General features: G+C 42.8%; 1 protein-coding gene across 5 annotated transcripts in view; it reads left to right on the top strand.

Moving 5' to 3' along the window:
- The window catches only part of STAT3 (signal transducer and activator of transcription 3), a 73,837-nt gene that overhangs the window by 16,853 nt on the left and 43,058 nt on the right, over window positions 1–13,926 (top strand).

The raw sequence follows: 13,926 nt of genomic DNA, 5'->3' as shown, positions 1-13,926 counted from the left end.
CGCAGGTTTGCTCTCTGCCTGGTCAGTGACCTGGGGAACTAAGATCCTACCTGCAGTGGGGCTGAAAAATAAGCCAAAAAACAAACAAACAAAAAAACCACCAAGAAATATTGGATACCCTGAGCTCTCCAGGAAATTAGGGAAATCTTCAGAGGTAAAAATCAAACAGAATCTCCCAAAATAAGGGAGAGGAAGTCAGCCTATAGTAGGAGTGGGGAGGAGGGTATTTCCATATCCCTGTTACTGAAGACTATTTGTTTTACAGCCACTCTAGGCAGCAACCAGGTCTTGCTCTTGGCGAGGAATCTGCCAAGTCGAAAAGAATTCCTCAGCATAGGGCTGTTGATTTTAGAGATTTGAATTTGCACTCCTTTTTGTCCCAGAAACTCCTATCTGAGATTTTTAACAGAGTCTGAACAAATAGCTTACTTCCTTCTAGATATGGTATCTAAATTGTAACTCCCAGTCACTCACTATCCTACATCTTTATTGCTCTTATCGCAAGAGGTAATTATCATCCCATTGACTTGTCTGTCTTTATCTCCAGGGCAGAGACTGTCTGTCTTGTTCCACACCCTATACTCTGCCTTTGCTTCCAGACCCAGGGTTTGTTTTTTTTTTTTAATTTTCTTTTTTTTTAAATGAATAAATGGGTGAGTGATTTGAGTAAGTAGCTTCCTTCTGAGAGAAGATAAAATGATGTTATGTCAATTTTGTTTTGGTACTAAGCATTTCACTTTTAACACATTATTGACCAGAGACATATCAATACATCTTTAGTTGGCAAACATTATTGACTGAAGAGGTATCAGTATGTTTTTAGAGAGTGATACAATTAACATCAGACTTCCCAAGTGGCGCTAGTGGTAAAGAATCTGCCTGCTAATGCAGGAGACGCTGGTTCTATCCCTGGGTTGGAAAGATACCTGGGAGTAGGAAATGGCAACCCACTCCGGTATTCTTGCCTGGAAAATTCCATGGACAGAGGAACCTGGTGGGTTACAGTCCATTGGGTTGCAAAGAGTTGGACACAACTGAGCGTGGGTGTGCGCGCGCACACACGCGCAATTAACATCACTGTGCAAAGTTGTTAGAGCTTAAAATTGATCAAAGCTTCATTATACAACTTTTGATTGTTGTTATCACTCACATTTTGCTCTGTTAGATTTTTGTCCCAAACTTCTGTATATTACAAAGGCAAGTTTATTACTGTAAAAAATTTTTAAATGACACATCACAAAATTTTGAGTGAAGAATTTTTTGGTGAATTTTATGCAGATACTTTCTCTGATTATCCAAGTAACATATATACTGGACTCTCAGAATATGGTAGTTCTTCAGAATATAGTTCTGATTCAGACAGTGTGGTTATTAGACCCACAAAAAGACAAAAAATCTGAGTGATTCTGATTCGGAAAGTGAAAATGAAACTCATGGTGCTGGTGAAGACTTTACAGGTGTGTCAGGTGTAACTATTGAATGTAATAACCTGCAAAGTGTTAGTGAAATGATAGAGTTAAGTTTTGACTGGTCAAAAGAAAAATTACCAGCCACAGGTGTTAGTTTCTGCAAAAATCCCCTGGTCTGTAATGAGTTAGAACAGAATTTTAATTTTTATGCAGAGTAATGCACACAAATAAGTTAGAAATCAAAGACTAATGCAAGACATATTAAAAATCATGGTTTTATGTTCCACCCTTATTTCCAAGTATTGCTTCCCAGAAAAGTCTTATTTATTTTAAAAATTATTTATATTTATTTATTAGACTGTTCTGGGTCTTAGCTGTGGGACGTGGGACCTAGTTCCCACCAGGGACCGAACCCCGCCTCCTTCCTTGGGAGCGCGGAGTCTTAGCCACTTGGAAGGACCACAAGGGAAGTCCCGTCATCATAATTTTTAAACCATTTTAGTTAAACCACTAAATCATGCACTTTAAGTAAATAAGTATTTACTGATAGGCTGCATAGTATACTGTTACATGATTACATTTTCTTTCACATGCAGATTTTTTCCCTGGAGTAAATATTTTTATCTTAAAAAAGAATTTTTATAAAATAAAAAAATTCAAAATTATTTTCATAAAAAATCGATTTAATTTTCTTATACCTATTGCTAACTTTTCCCAAATATTCCAACAGGTCTATCAAATGCCTGGCAGTCTTACTGCAGATACTTAAACACATCTGTTCGTTATTTTCTGGGCAACTCTCTCACCTCTCATGATAGTCATCCTGCAATCTGAGTCTCCTTTCACCTGTCTTCCATATTGGATTCCCCTTTCCCTAGATCTTATGTCTTCCTCTTTCTATCTTGATTACTTATTTGCTGAACCACAAATTCTAGTAAAATACTATCAGGAAAAGGTGCCTGGGAAATAACTTTTCTGAATTGTTGAGTATCTGAAATCTCTTTATTCTTTCTTCACCTCAGATGATGGTTTGGGAGGGCACTGAATCGTTTGTTCATCAACTCAAAGGCATTACTGGCTCAATTGGCTTTGAATCTTTCAGTGCCTGTGTTGAAAGGCTTATGCTGTTCTGATTTTTTATCCTCTCCAAGAGGCCTGGTTCTTTTCTCTGGAAGTGTGTATGACTTCTTCATTCCCACTGTTCTGAAATTTCACAGAATATGCCTTAGTGTGAGCCTATTTTCATTCATTGGATTGAGTTCTAGATGGGTCCCTTTCAACCGGCAAAGGGGAATTCTTATTATTTTTTTGATAATTCTCACCTTCCCGTTTTCCCCTTGTTTTTTTCTGAGAATGCTCTTGGTCAAATATTGGATCTTTTGGACAGATCATCTAAGTTGTGTTGTGTTTTGTTTCCCTTCTGCTTCTATTTTCCATCTTTTTTGTTATGGATTATTTTCCATCTTTTTTGTTGTAGGTTTATTCCAGGAAGTTTTCTTGGTTGTTTCAACCCATCTATTTGATTTTAAATTCTGGCTGTCGTTTTCAAGAGTCCTTTCTCAGTTGCCATTTTCATCTTGATCTTCATTTTTGTAATTGAAAAAAGTTTTTATTTGACTGCACCAGGTCTTAGTTGCAACACATGGGAATCTTCACTGTGGCATCTGGGATCTCGTTCCCTGACCAGGGATTGAACTCAGGCCCCCTGCGTTGAGAACTTGGAGTCTTAGCCACTGGTTCACCAGGAAGTCGTTCATCTTAATTTTTATCCTATTCCTGATTAACGTATATAACTTGTCTCTTTGAGGATATTATTTATAGTTTTGTGAAGTTTTTGTATACTGCTAGTAATTCCCTGGAACCAGTGACAGACTTTATTTTCTTGGGCTCCAAAATCACTGCAGATGGTGACTGCAACCATGAAATTAAAAGATGGTTGCTCTTTGGAAGAAAAGTTATGATCAGCCTAGACAGCATATTAAAAAGCAGAGACATGACTTTGCCGACAAAGGTCTGTCCAGTCAAAGCTATGGTTTTTCCAGTAGTCATGTATGGATGTGAGAGTTGGACCATAAAGAAAGCTGAGCACCGAAGAATTGATGCTTTTGAACTGTGGTGTTGGAGAAGACTCTTGAGAGTCCCTTGGACTGCAAGGAGATCCAACCAGTCCATCCTAAAGAAAATCAGTCCCGAGTATTCATTGGAAGGACTATGCTGAAGCTGAAACTCCAATACTTTGGCCACCTGATGCAAAGAACTGACTCATTTGAAAAGACCCTGATGCTGGGAAAGATTGAAGGCGGGAGGAGAAGGGGACGACAGAGGATGAAGTGGTTAGATGGCATCACTGACTCGATGGACATGAGTCTGAGTGAACTCCGGAAGTTGGTGATGGACAGGGAGGCCTGGGATGCTGCAGTCCATGGGGTTGCAAAGAGTTGGACATGACTGAGTGACTGAACTGAACTGAGTATTCTCTGATTCCTGAGTTCCTCTTTTCTTTCGTTCATCTCTCTCATATTGAAAGTTTTCTTCAAAAGTCTAATAGGTGAAGTTGAATGGTCTTATTTGCTTGTTAGGCTTCCCTGTGGGGTGGCTGGGGGAGGCCCTGACTGCCAAGCTTCTTGGAGCTGATGTATGTAGCTTCTCACCTTATTGCCATTATTTCAGTTTAGTGCATCTTCAGCCGTGCCTGGTATCCCCAAGTCTGGAGTTAGCTTTCTCCAGGCAATAAGTGTTCTTTTTGGGTTTGGAGAAAGGTAGTTATCTGGGGGGTCTAGATGCTCTTTATACAGGTTTTCAACCAGTTCTCCTATTTTTATCCAAACTTTTCACCCCTCCCTTCAACCATGTCTCCCATCTCCAACTTGAGCTTTTGGTGGGTTACACAGCAGACACTTACTGTTCAGTTTTTTCATCTGTACTAGGTCAGTTAACATCACTCTACTTTCTGAAATCTAGAATTTTATTGACATATTTTGTCCATGGTCATCTCCTTTCCCATTCTTTGTCCTTGTGGGTTTGTACCCACAAACCCCTGTCACTTTAGTAGGTCTGTGGGTCATATTTAACCAGAAGATCTGTATTATGTTCTCTTAGCACCCCTGTGTTTGCACATGCTGGTCCCTCTATGTGGACTGGTTATCCCTTCCTTTCTAGCATTACCAGCTCTCCTGCAGACCCACTGTACCTTGTGAAGTAATCTCCAAGAAATGGAGAGAGGAGGAGATAGAAAAGAAGGAAGAAGAGGAGTTAGAGGAGGAAAGAGGAGAGAGATTGGAGTCAAGGCTTATATTCAAGGTTTTTAGCGTGAGCACATGCAGGAGTGGAGGTGTCATTTGCTAAAATAGGGGAGATTGAAGGAGAAGTTGGCTGGGAGAGGTTTTTAATGAAAGGGTTAGTTCAGGGTATATTAAATTTGGGATGCTTGTTAGACATCCAAGTGGAGATGTTGAGTAGACAGGGTTCTGGAGTTCATGGGAGAGGCTAGGGCTGGAGATGTAAATTTGCGGATTGTCAGATGTTATTTTGAAGAAATTGGGACTGGATGACTCATTTAGAAAGTGAGTGCATAGGGGAAAGAAGAGATTAACTAGCGAAGTAGTTTTAACAGCACAGCCTTTCCTTTGAAAACTACAAATTCCTTTCTCATGGAAGTTGGGCTCTATAAAGATGACATTCCATCAGTGTGTTAGTAGAAGTGTTGTTCTGGTCACCAAGGGCCATAACCCAACTGAAATTTTAGTAGCACAAAGCCCCCACCATCTTGTGCTCACAGATTCTGTGGGCAGGGAATCTGTAAGGCAGAGGTGACTGGTCTTAGCTCCTCAGTGTCGGGGGCCTCAGCTGGGAAGACTGGAACATCTGGGGGCCGTTACCATTGGGAGGCTGCTTCACTCACACATCGCCTGGGATGAATCAGCGGCTGACCTCAGCCGGGACTGTACGCCATCGTCTCCACGCGGCCTCTCCCGCCTTGGGCTTGTCACAGCGTGTTGATTGGGTTCTGGAAAATGAGCCTTCCAAGGGAATCAGCACTTCTGTTATAACTCTGTTGGTTGGAGCAGTCATGGACTTAGCCAGATTCAAGGGCAAGGGGCAAAGACTCCTTCTCTCAAAGGGAGGAGTATCAGAGAATTTGGAGCCATTTTTTATACCCACCCCAATGCCCTTTTGGATTTGAGCTTCTGACCCCAAACCACAGTCACTTTGAAGGAAGAGGTTCTAAGACAGGATCCACAGATAAGGATTCCCAGCCCCAGTTATCTGGTGCTTCAGGCTAAGTGTCCAGGATCAACTTAGTATATCTTTTAGGGAAAGTAACCTGAATAAATTAAAGAAAAACTTCTTCCTTCTCTTTAGTAAGTGTTGAACTATATTGTGAGTCAGTGACATTGAGATTCAGAAATTTAGGTACTCTTTCTCTGTTTTATTTCGGTTGCCTATCTTAAAAGAATATTACTAACTTCCACAGCGTTCTAAATCAGTAGATGCTTTTTGACTCTCTTCATTTGGGCTTTGGCCAAAGATAGTAGTATCTGCAGGCTTCCCCCCACCCCAGCCCCTGCCCCGCCCCAGCAACTTGCCCTTCTCCTCCCTTTGCTGCTTCAAGCCTGGGAACTATGACATGATGATTTGCTTGCCCAATGTACAGTGTGTTTCTTGAAGGCTATACTCCTGTTTTTATTTAAAAATATTTATTTGGCTGTGGCGGATCTTTAGCTGCAGCATACAAACTCTTGGTTGTGGCATATGGGATCTTCTTCCCCAGTTAGGGATCGAACCCAGGCCTCCTGCATTGGGAGCTTAGAGTCTTAGCCACTGAACTACCAGGGAAGTCCCTATACACCTGTTTCTAAAAGTTGGCAGCTTGCCTCTGATTCCTGTGAGGGTGAGTCCCTCTGTATTCATTGGAAGGATGCTTTACTTCCCTCTAGAAAAACCTCCAAATTCTAGGTAACCGGTCATACGGGATGCGGTTGCTGTATTGTTGGCGTGCTTTTCAGCACTGTAGCCAGCAGTGACTGTTAGTAGGAACTTTTGCAGTGGAGGTGGTGTTTATGTGTGTGTGTGCAAATGTGAGTAAAGGAGGCTATAAAGGCACTACTCATTTGGTGTCTTAAATATGATATCAGAATGATATGTAAGGATCAAATGGAGGAGATGGAATCAAAACAAGAAAAAGCCTCAGCCACATTTGTAGGTGCTGTGGGCTTCAGATTTGAAGCAGTGATTGGACCCTAGGTAGGGTTAGGAACCAGGGCTAAGTTCTCCAGAGGAGACAAAGGGACATAAAATGCCGCCAAGGGGAAAACCACCTTAGGCAAGAGCACCAGCGAAGAAGGAACACGGTCTGTGGAGGGTGGAGGTGAGGTTGAGGGGGACATAAGTTGACATTTTGAAAGTCATCTTGAGACCCGAGAGAGGAGCTGGAGAGGCCAAAGTTGGCTGAGGAGTTGGGGAACCTTAGCGGGTGTAAAGATTTTGGGTGGGACAATGTTTTTGAACTGGGGGAGTTGCTGTAATTTTACTCTTATTGAAAGATCACTGAAGGCTCATCCTCGAATTTTTCAAACAGCAAATCTGAAAGAGTTGGTCTGCTCCTCAGAATACTTCTTACTGGATGCAGGGTCCTTGCCTGGGAGAATATGTTTCAGTCCACTGACTGAGCTGTAATTCATACCAGTGGTTTATTTGTTCTATATGTCTCTCTGAGTATCTGTTGTGAGCTGGGCACCCTGCTGGATGCTGAGGGGCGAAGGGAGGAACTGACTGGTGAGCAAAAGCCCAGGCTCTTCCTGTCCTCAGGCTGGCAGCCCAGCAAGAGGTTACCAGTTCAAGTTACAGAGTCCACGGTGCTCACTCAGGCCCAAGTACGGAGAACACCAGGGATCCTTCCCAAAGCGATGTCTTCTCAACAGCAAAACTGGGGGAATTGTAAGCTAAGGGTACATGCATATTCATGAAGGGGCTTGTGCAGAGGTAATTTCAGCATACAACTGGGGCAAAGGTCAACCATCAACCAAGACGGGGCTTTAGTTGATTGAAGTCAGAAGTGTCAACATCTTACTCCCATCCTTCACCTGGGTGGGGGCCTTGTATATTGTTATGTGTATCCCTTGTGGAGGAACTAGGACTCTGCTTTATCACTTTGTTATTGTTTGTCTTTTCTCTGTTGGATTCCTGTGTTCCCTTAAGACCATTAATTACTGAGACCTGTTCAGGGGCAAACATTGCAACCAGGATTAAGCCAAAATGGCTTCTCTTATGTGAAGAAAATCATTCCTGGTTCTCCTCCTTTAGAGGCATGTTAAGAAAACCATTCATGGTTCTCCTTCTTTAGAGACCTCCTAACATTTCATGCAAAGATGGGCTCGATAAAGGACAGAAATGGTATGGACCTAACAGAAGCAGAAGATATTAAGAAGAGGTGGCAAGAATATACAGAAGAACTGTACAAAGAAGATCTTCACAACCCAGATAATCACAATGGTGTGATCACTCACCTAGAACCAGACATCCTAGAATGTGAAGTCAAGTGGGCGTTAGAAAGCATCACTATGAACAAAGCTAGTGGGGGTGATGGAATTCCAGTGGAGCTATTTCAACTCCTGAAAGATGATGCTGTGAAAGTGCTGCACTCAATATGCCAGCAAATTTGGAAACCTCAGCAGTGGCCACAGGACTGGAAAAGGTCAGTTTTCATTCCAATCCCAAAGAAAGGCAATGCCAAAGAATGCTCAAACTACCGCATAATTGTACTTATCTCACATGCTAGTAAAGTATTCTCCAAGCTAGGCTTCAGCAATACGTGAACCGTGAACTTCCAGATGTTCAAGCTGGTTTTAGAAAAGACAGAGGAACCAGAGATCAAACTGCCAACATCCGCTGGATCATGGAAAAAGCAAGAGAGTTCCAGAAAAGTATCTATTTCTGCTTTATTGACTATGCCAAAGCCTTTGGATGTGTGGATCACAATCAACTGTGGAAAATTCTGAAAGAGATGTGAATACCAGACCACCTGACCTGCCTCTTGAGAAACCTGTATGCAGGTGAGGAAGCAGCAGTTAGAACTGGACATGGAACAACAGACTGGTCCCAAATAGGAAAAGGAGTACGTCAAGGCTGTATATTGTCACCCTGCTTATTTAACTTATATGCAGAGTACATTATGAGAAACGCTGGAAGAAGCACAAGCTGGAATCAAGATTGCCAGGAGAAATATCAATAACCTCAGACATGCAGATGACACCACCCTTATGGCAGAAAGTGAAGAAGAACTAAAGAGCCTCTTGATCAAAGTGAAAGAGGAGAGGGAAAAAGTTGGCTTAAAGCTCAACATTCAGAAAACGAAGATTATGGCATCTGGTCCCATCACATCGTGGCAAATAGATGGGGAAACAGTGGAAACAGTGTCAGGCTTTATTTTTTGGGGCTCCAAAGTCACTGCAGATGGTGATTGCAGCCATGAAATTAAAAGACGCTTACTCCTTGGAAGGAAAGTTATGACCAACCTAGATAGCATATTGAAAAACAGAGACATTACTTTGCCAACAAAGGTCCGTCTAGTCAAGGCTATGGTTTTTCCAGTGGTCACGTATGGATGTGAGAGTTAGACTGTGAAGAAAGTTGAGTGCCAAAGAATTGATGCTTTTGAACTGTGGTGTTGGAGAAGACTCTTGAGAGTCCCTTGGACTGCAAGGAGATCCAACCAGTGCATTCTAAAGGAGATCAGCCCTGGGTGTTCTTTGGAAGAAATGATGCTAAAGCTGAAACTTTAGCATCATTTAATGCAGAGTACTTTGGCCACCTCATGCGAAGAGTTGACTCATTTGAAAATACTCTGATGCTGGGAAGGATTGGGGGCAGGAGGAAAAGGGGACGACAGAGGATGAGATGGCTGGATGGCATCACCGACTCGATGGATGTGAGTTTGAGTGAACTCTGGGAATTGGTGATGGACAGGGAGGCCTGGCGTGCTGCAATTCATGGGGTCGCAAAGAGTCAGACACAACTGAGCAACTGAACTGAACTGAACCGAACCTGTCTGCTTACAGAATTGTTTGCTTCTCTTCCTAAAACCCTTCTGACCTCCCCACTCCCTCGGGCAACCTGCCCATTCCCCTCGGGCAAGAGTTCCTGTTTCTTTGTATGGCTTAGCCGAGAGCCTCTCCACCCTCATCTCTTGCCATAGTTCCCTTATGTGGTCTCCACAGGGTTCTGCTTCATTACAGCTGCCTGGAGCCCATCCTTGGGGTTGATTATTCAGTACATGCAGAGTAAGGACCAGCCTCTAGTGTCTCAGAGCCCTTCAGGTGACTGAGATGTGCTTGCTGGGTGAGCCCTGATCTCTACTTTTGTTCTGAGGTTTTCAATCTGGCCACACCTTAGCATCATCTGAGGAGCTTTCAAATATTGAAACCTGGCTCCTTCCCATCCTCGACAATTCCCATTTAGCTTCTGGTTTGGTTGCCAGGCATCTCTATTTTATTTTTTATTTTTACAAAAATATCTGCCCTCATAATTCTGCTCTGCAGCTAGGGTGGGAGAAGGAAATGGCAACCCACTCCGGTATTCTTGCCTGGAGAATTCCATGGACAGAGGAGCCTGGTGGGCTACAGTCCATGGGGCTGCCAAGGGTCTGACACAACTAAGGGACTAAACGACCGCTAACACACCACCAGCAGCATTCTTGCCTGGAGAATCCCATAGACAGAGGAGCCTGATGGGCTGCAGTCCATGGGGTCGCAAAGAGTCAGATATGACTGAGCAGCTGAACACACAGCTAGGGTGGGGAACCTCTGCATACCAAGGGCAGAATCAGGGAGTAGATGTTACAGGAAAACAGATCCTGATTCTGGAGTGACTTATCCTTTTATGTACAGATCTCCAAGTATTTGAAAAGCTACTATTCCGTAAGTTATCCTTTTCTCTTCTGACTTTATTTCCTGCTCCCCAAGTCTATTTCCCGGGTGAAACGTTCATGTTCTTGGACTGCTCACACCCTGATTGCCCCTCCTCAAATATGTTTGTTTTCTAGTGCACCATTAAATTGTGATACAGTCAGAATATCACTATGGGCCAACTGGATTAATCCTTTTATTCAGACATATGTCTGTTAAGATATCATTAGATCACATTGACTTTGTATTATGATTGACTCATGGTTGACTTAAAATCAATGAAACTCCCACTGTAGCATAGTGGTTAAGAGCTGGAATTCTGAAAATGAACTTAGTAGGGTTGGGGTTCCAGTTTCATACCTTTACTACCTGTCTGAACTTGGGTGAATCACTTAAAATTCTGTGCCTTATTTTTCTCCTCTGTAAAATGGGTATAAAAATAGTGTCTATCTCACAGGATTATGAGGATGAAACGAGTAAATAAATATATGTCAAAGAGTGCCTGGCACACAGTGAAAGTTAAACTTAGTCACACAGTCGTGTCTGACTCTTTGCGATCCCATGGACTGTAGCCCACCAGGCTCCTCCGTCCATGGAATTCTCCAGGCAAGAGTACTGGAGAGGGTTGCCATTTCCTTCTCCAGGGGATCTTCCTGACACAGGGATCAAACCTGGGTCTCCTGCATTGCAGGCGGTGCTATATAAATATTAGCAGTAATCATTAGTTCTTTGGACTGCTCTTAAACCAAGGTTCTTATTTTTCATCTTTGTCTTTCATTTGGATATCACTTAGTGTTTCCACCTTTAGTCTTTTTAGGGCCTGGAGTTGTCCTTGGGTGAACTGTGTGTGGAGATATTTGATCAGGGTACGACCCAACCCTCTCTTCTTCCCCTTCACTTACACCAAATCACTGCATTACTAACTCCCTCCCTCAGGCTACATTACAAAGACCCATTAAAATGCATGTATTTTATGTAGAAGGGAAAGTTAGCTTATCATTTAATAGGACTAATCTGATGACAGAGGATGAAATCTGATCACACAGACCACAGCCTTGTCTAACTCAGTGAAACAAAGCCATGCCCTGTGGGGCCACCCAAGACTGGAGGGTCATGGTGGAGAGGTCTGACAGACTGCGGTCCGCTGGAGAAGGGAATGGCAAACCACTTCAGTTTTCTTGCCTTGAGAACCCCATGAACGGTATGAAAAGGCAAAATGATAGGATACTGAAAGAGGAGCTCCCCAGGTCAGTAGGTGCGCATATGCTACTGGAGATCAGTGGAGAAATAACTCCAGAAAGAATGAAGGGATGGAGCCAAAGCAAAAACAATACCCAGTTGTGGATGTGACTGGTGATAGAAGCAAGGTCTGATGCTGTAAAGAGCAATATTGCATAGGAACCTGGAATGTCAGGTCCATGAATCAAGGCAAATTGGAAGTGGTCAAACAAGAGAGGGCAAGAATGAATGTCGACATTCTAGGAATCAGCGAACTGAAATGGACTGGAATGGGTGAATTTAACTCAGGTGACCATTATATCTACTACTGCGGGCAGGAATCCCTCAGAAGAAATGGAGTAGCCATCATGGTCAACAAAAGAGTCCGAAATGCAGTACTTGGATGCAATCTCAAAAACAACAGAATGATCTCTGTTCGTTTCCAAGGCAAACCATTCAGTATCACAGTAATCCAAGCCTATGCCCCAACCAGTAACACTGAAGAAGCTGAACAGTTCTATGAAGACCTACAAGACCTTTTAGAACTAACACCCAAAAAAGATGTCCTTTTCATTATAGGGGACTGGAATGCAAAAGTAGGAAGTTCAGGAACACCTGGAGTAACAGGCAAATTTGGCCTTGGAGTATGGAATGAAGCAGGGCAAAGGCTAATAGAGCTTTGCCAAGAGAACGCACTGGTCATAGCAAACACCCCCTGCCAACAACACAAGAGAAGACTCTACACATGGACTTCACCAGATGGTCAACACCAAAATCAGATTGATTATATTCTTTGCAGCCAAAGATGGAGAAGCTCTATACAGTCAGCAAAAACAAGACCGGGAGCTGACTGTGGCTCAGATCATGAACTCCTTATTGCCAAATTCAGACTTAAATTGAAGAAAGTAGGGAAAACCACTAGACCATTCAGGTATGACCTAAATCAAATCCCTTATGATTATACAGTGGAAGTGAGAAATAAATGTAAGGGACTAGATCTGATAGAGTTTCTGATGAACTATGGACAGAGGTTCGTGACATTGTAAGGAGACAGGGATCAAGACCATCCCCATGGAAAAGAAATGCAAAAAAGCAAAATGGCTGTCTGGGGAGGCCTTACAAATAGCTGTGAAAAGAAGAGAAGCGAAAAGCAAAGGAGAAAAGGAAAGATATAAGCATCTGAATGCAGAGTTCCAAAGAATAGCAAGGAGAGATAAGAAAGCCTTCCTCAGTGATCAGTGCACAGAAATAGAGGAAAACAACAGAATGGGAAAGACTAGAGATCTCTTCAAGAAAATTAGAGATACCAAGGGAACACTTCATGCAAAGATGGGCTCAATAAAGGACAGAAGTGGTATGGACCTAACAGAAGCAGAAGATATTAAGAAGAGGTGGCAAGAATACACAGAAGAACTGTACAAAAAAGATCTTCACGACCCAGATAATCACGATGGTGTGATCACTCACCTAGAGCCAGACATCCTGGAATGTGAAGTCAAGTGGGCCTTAGAAAGCATCACTATGAACAAAGCTAGTGGGGGTGATGGAATTCCAGGGGAGCTATTTCAAATCCTGAAAGATGATGCTGTGAAAGTGCTGCACTCAATATGCCAGCAAATTTGGAAGACTCAGCAGTGGCCACAGGACTGGAAAAGGTCAGTTTTCATTCCAGTCCCTAAAAAGGCAATGCCAAAGAATACTCAAACTACCGCACAATTGCCCTCATCTCACATGCTAGTAAAGTAATGCTCAAAATTCTCCAAGCCAGGCTTCAGCAATATGTGAACCATGAACTTCCAGATGTTCAAGCTGGTTTTAGAAAAGGCAGAGGAGCCAGAGATCAAACTGCCAACATCCGCTGGATCATGGAAAAAGCAAGAGAGTTCCAGAAGAACATCTATTTCTGCTTTATTGACTATGCCAAAGACTTTGACTGTGTGGATCACAATAAACTTTGGAAAGTTCTGAAAGAGATGTGAATACCAGACCACCTGTCCTGCCTCTTGAGAAACCTATATGCAGGTCAGGAAGCAACAGTTAGAACTGGACATGGAACAACAAACTGGTTCCAAATAGGAAAAGGAGTACGTCAAGGCTGAATACTGTCACCCTGCTTATGTAACTTATATGCATGAGAAATGCTGGGCTGGAGGAAGCACAAGCTGGAATCAAGATTGCTGGGAGAAATATCAATAACCTCAGATAAGCATATGACACCACCCTTATGGCAGAAAGTGAAGAGGAACTAAAAAGCCTCTTGATGAAAGTGAAAGAGGAGAGGGAAAAAGTTGGCTTAAAGTACAACATTCAGAAAACTAAGATCATGGTGTCCGGTCCCATCACTTCATGGCAGATAGATGGGGAAACAGTGGAAACAGTGTCAGACTTCATTTTTT

The sequence above is a fragment of the Bos taurus genome, chromosome 19 (assembly GCF_002263795.3).
Source record: "Bos taurus isolate L1 Dominette 01449 registration number 42190680 breed Hereford chromosome 19, ARS-UCD2.0, whole genome shotgun sequence".
Lineage (NCBI taxonomy): Eukaryota > Metazoa > Chordata > Mammalia > Artiodactyla > Bovidae > Bos > Bos taurus.
This window is presented reverse-complemented; position numbering and strand designations above follow the sequence as displayed.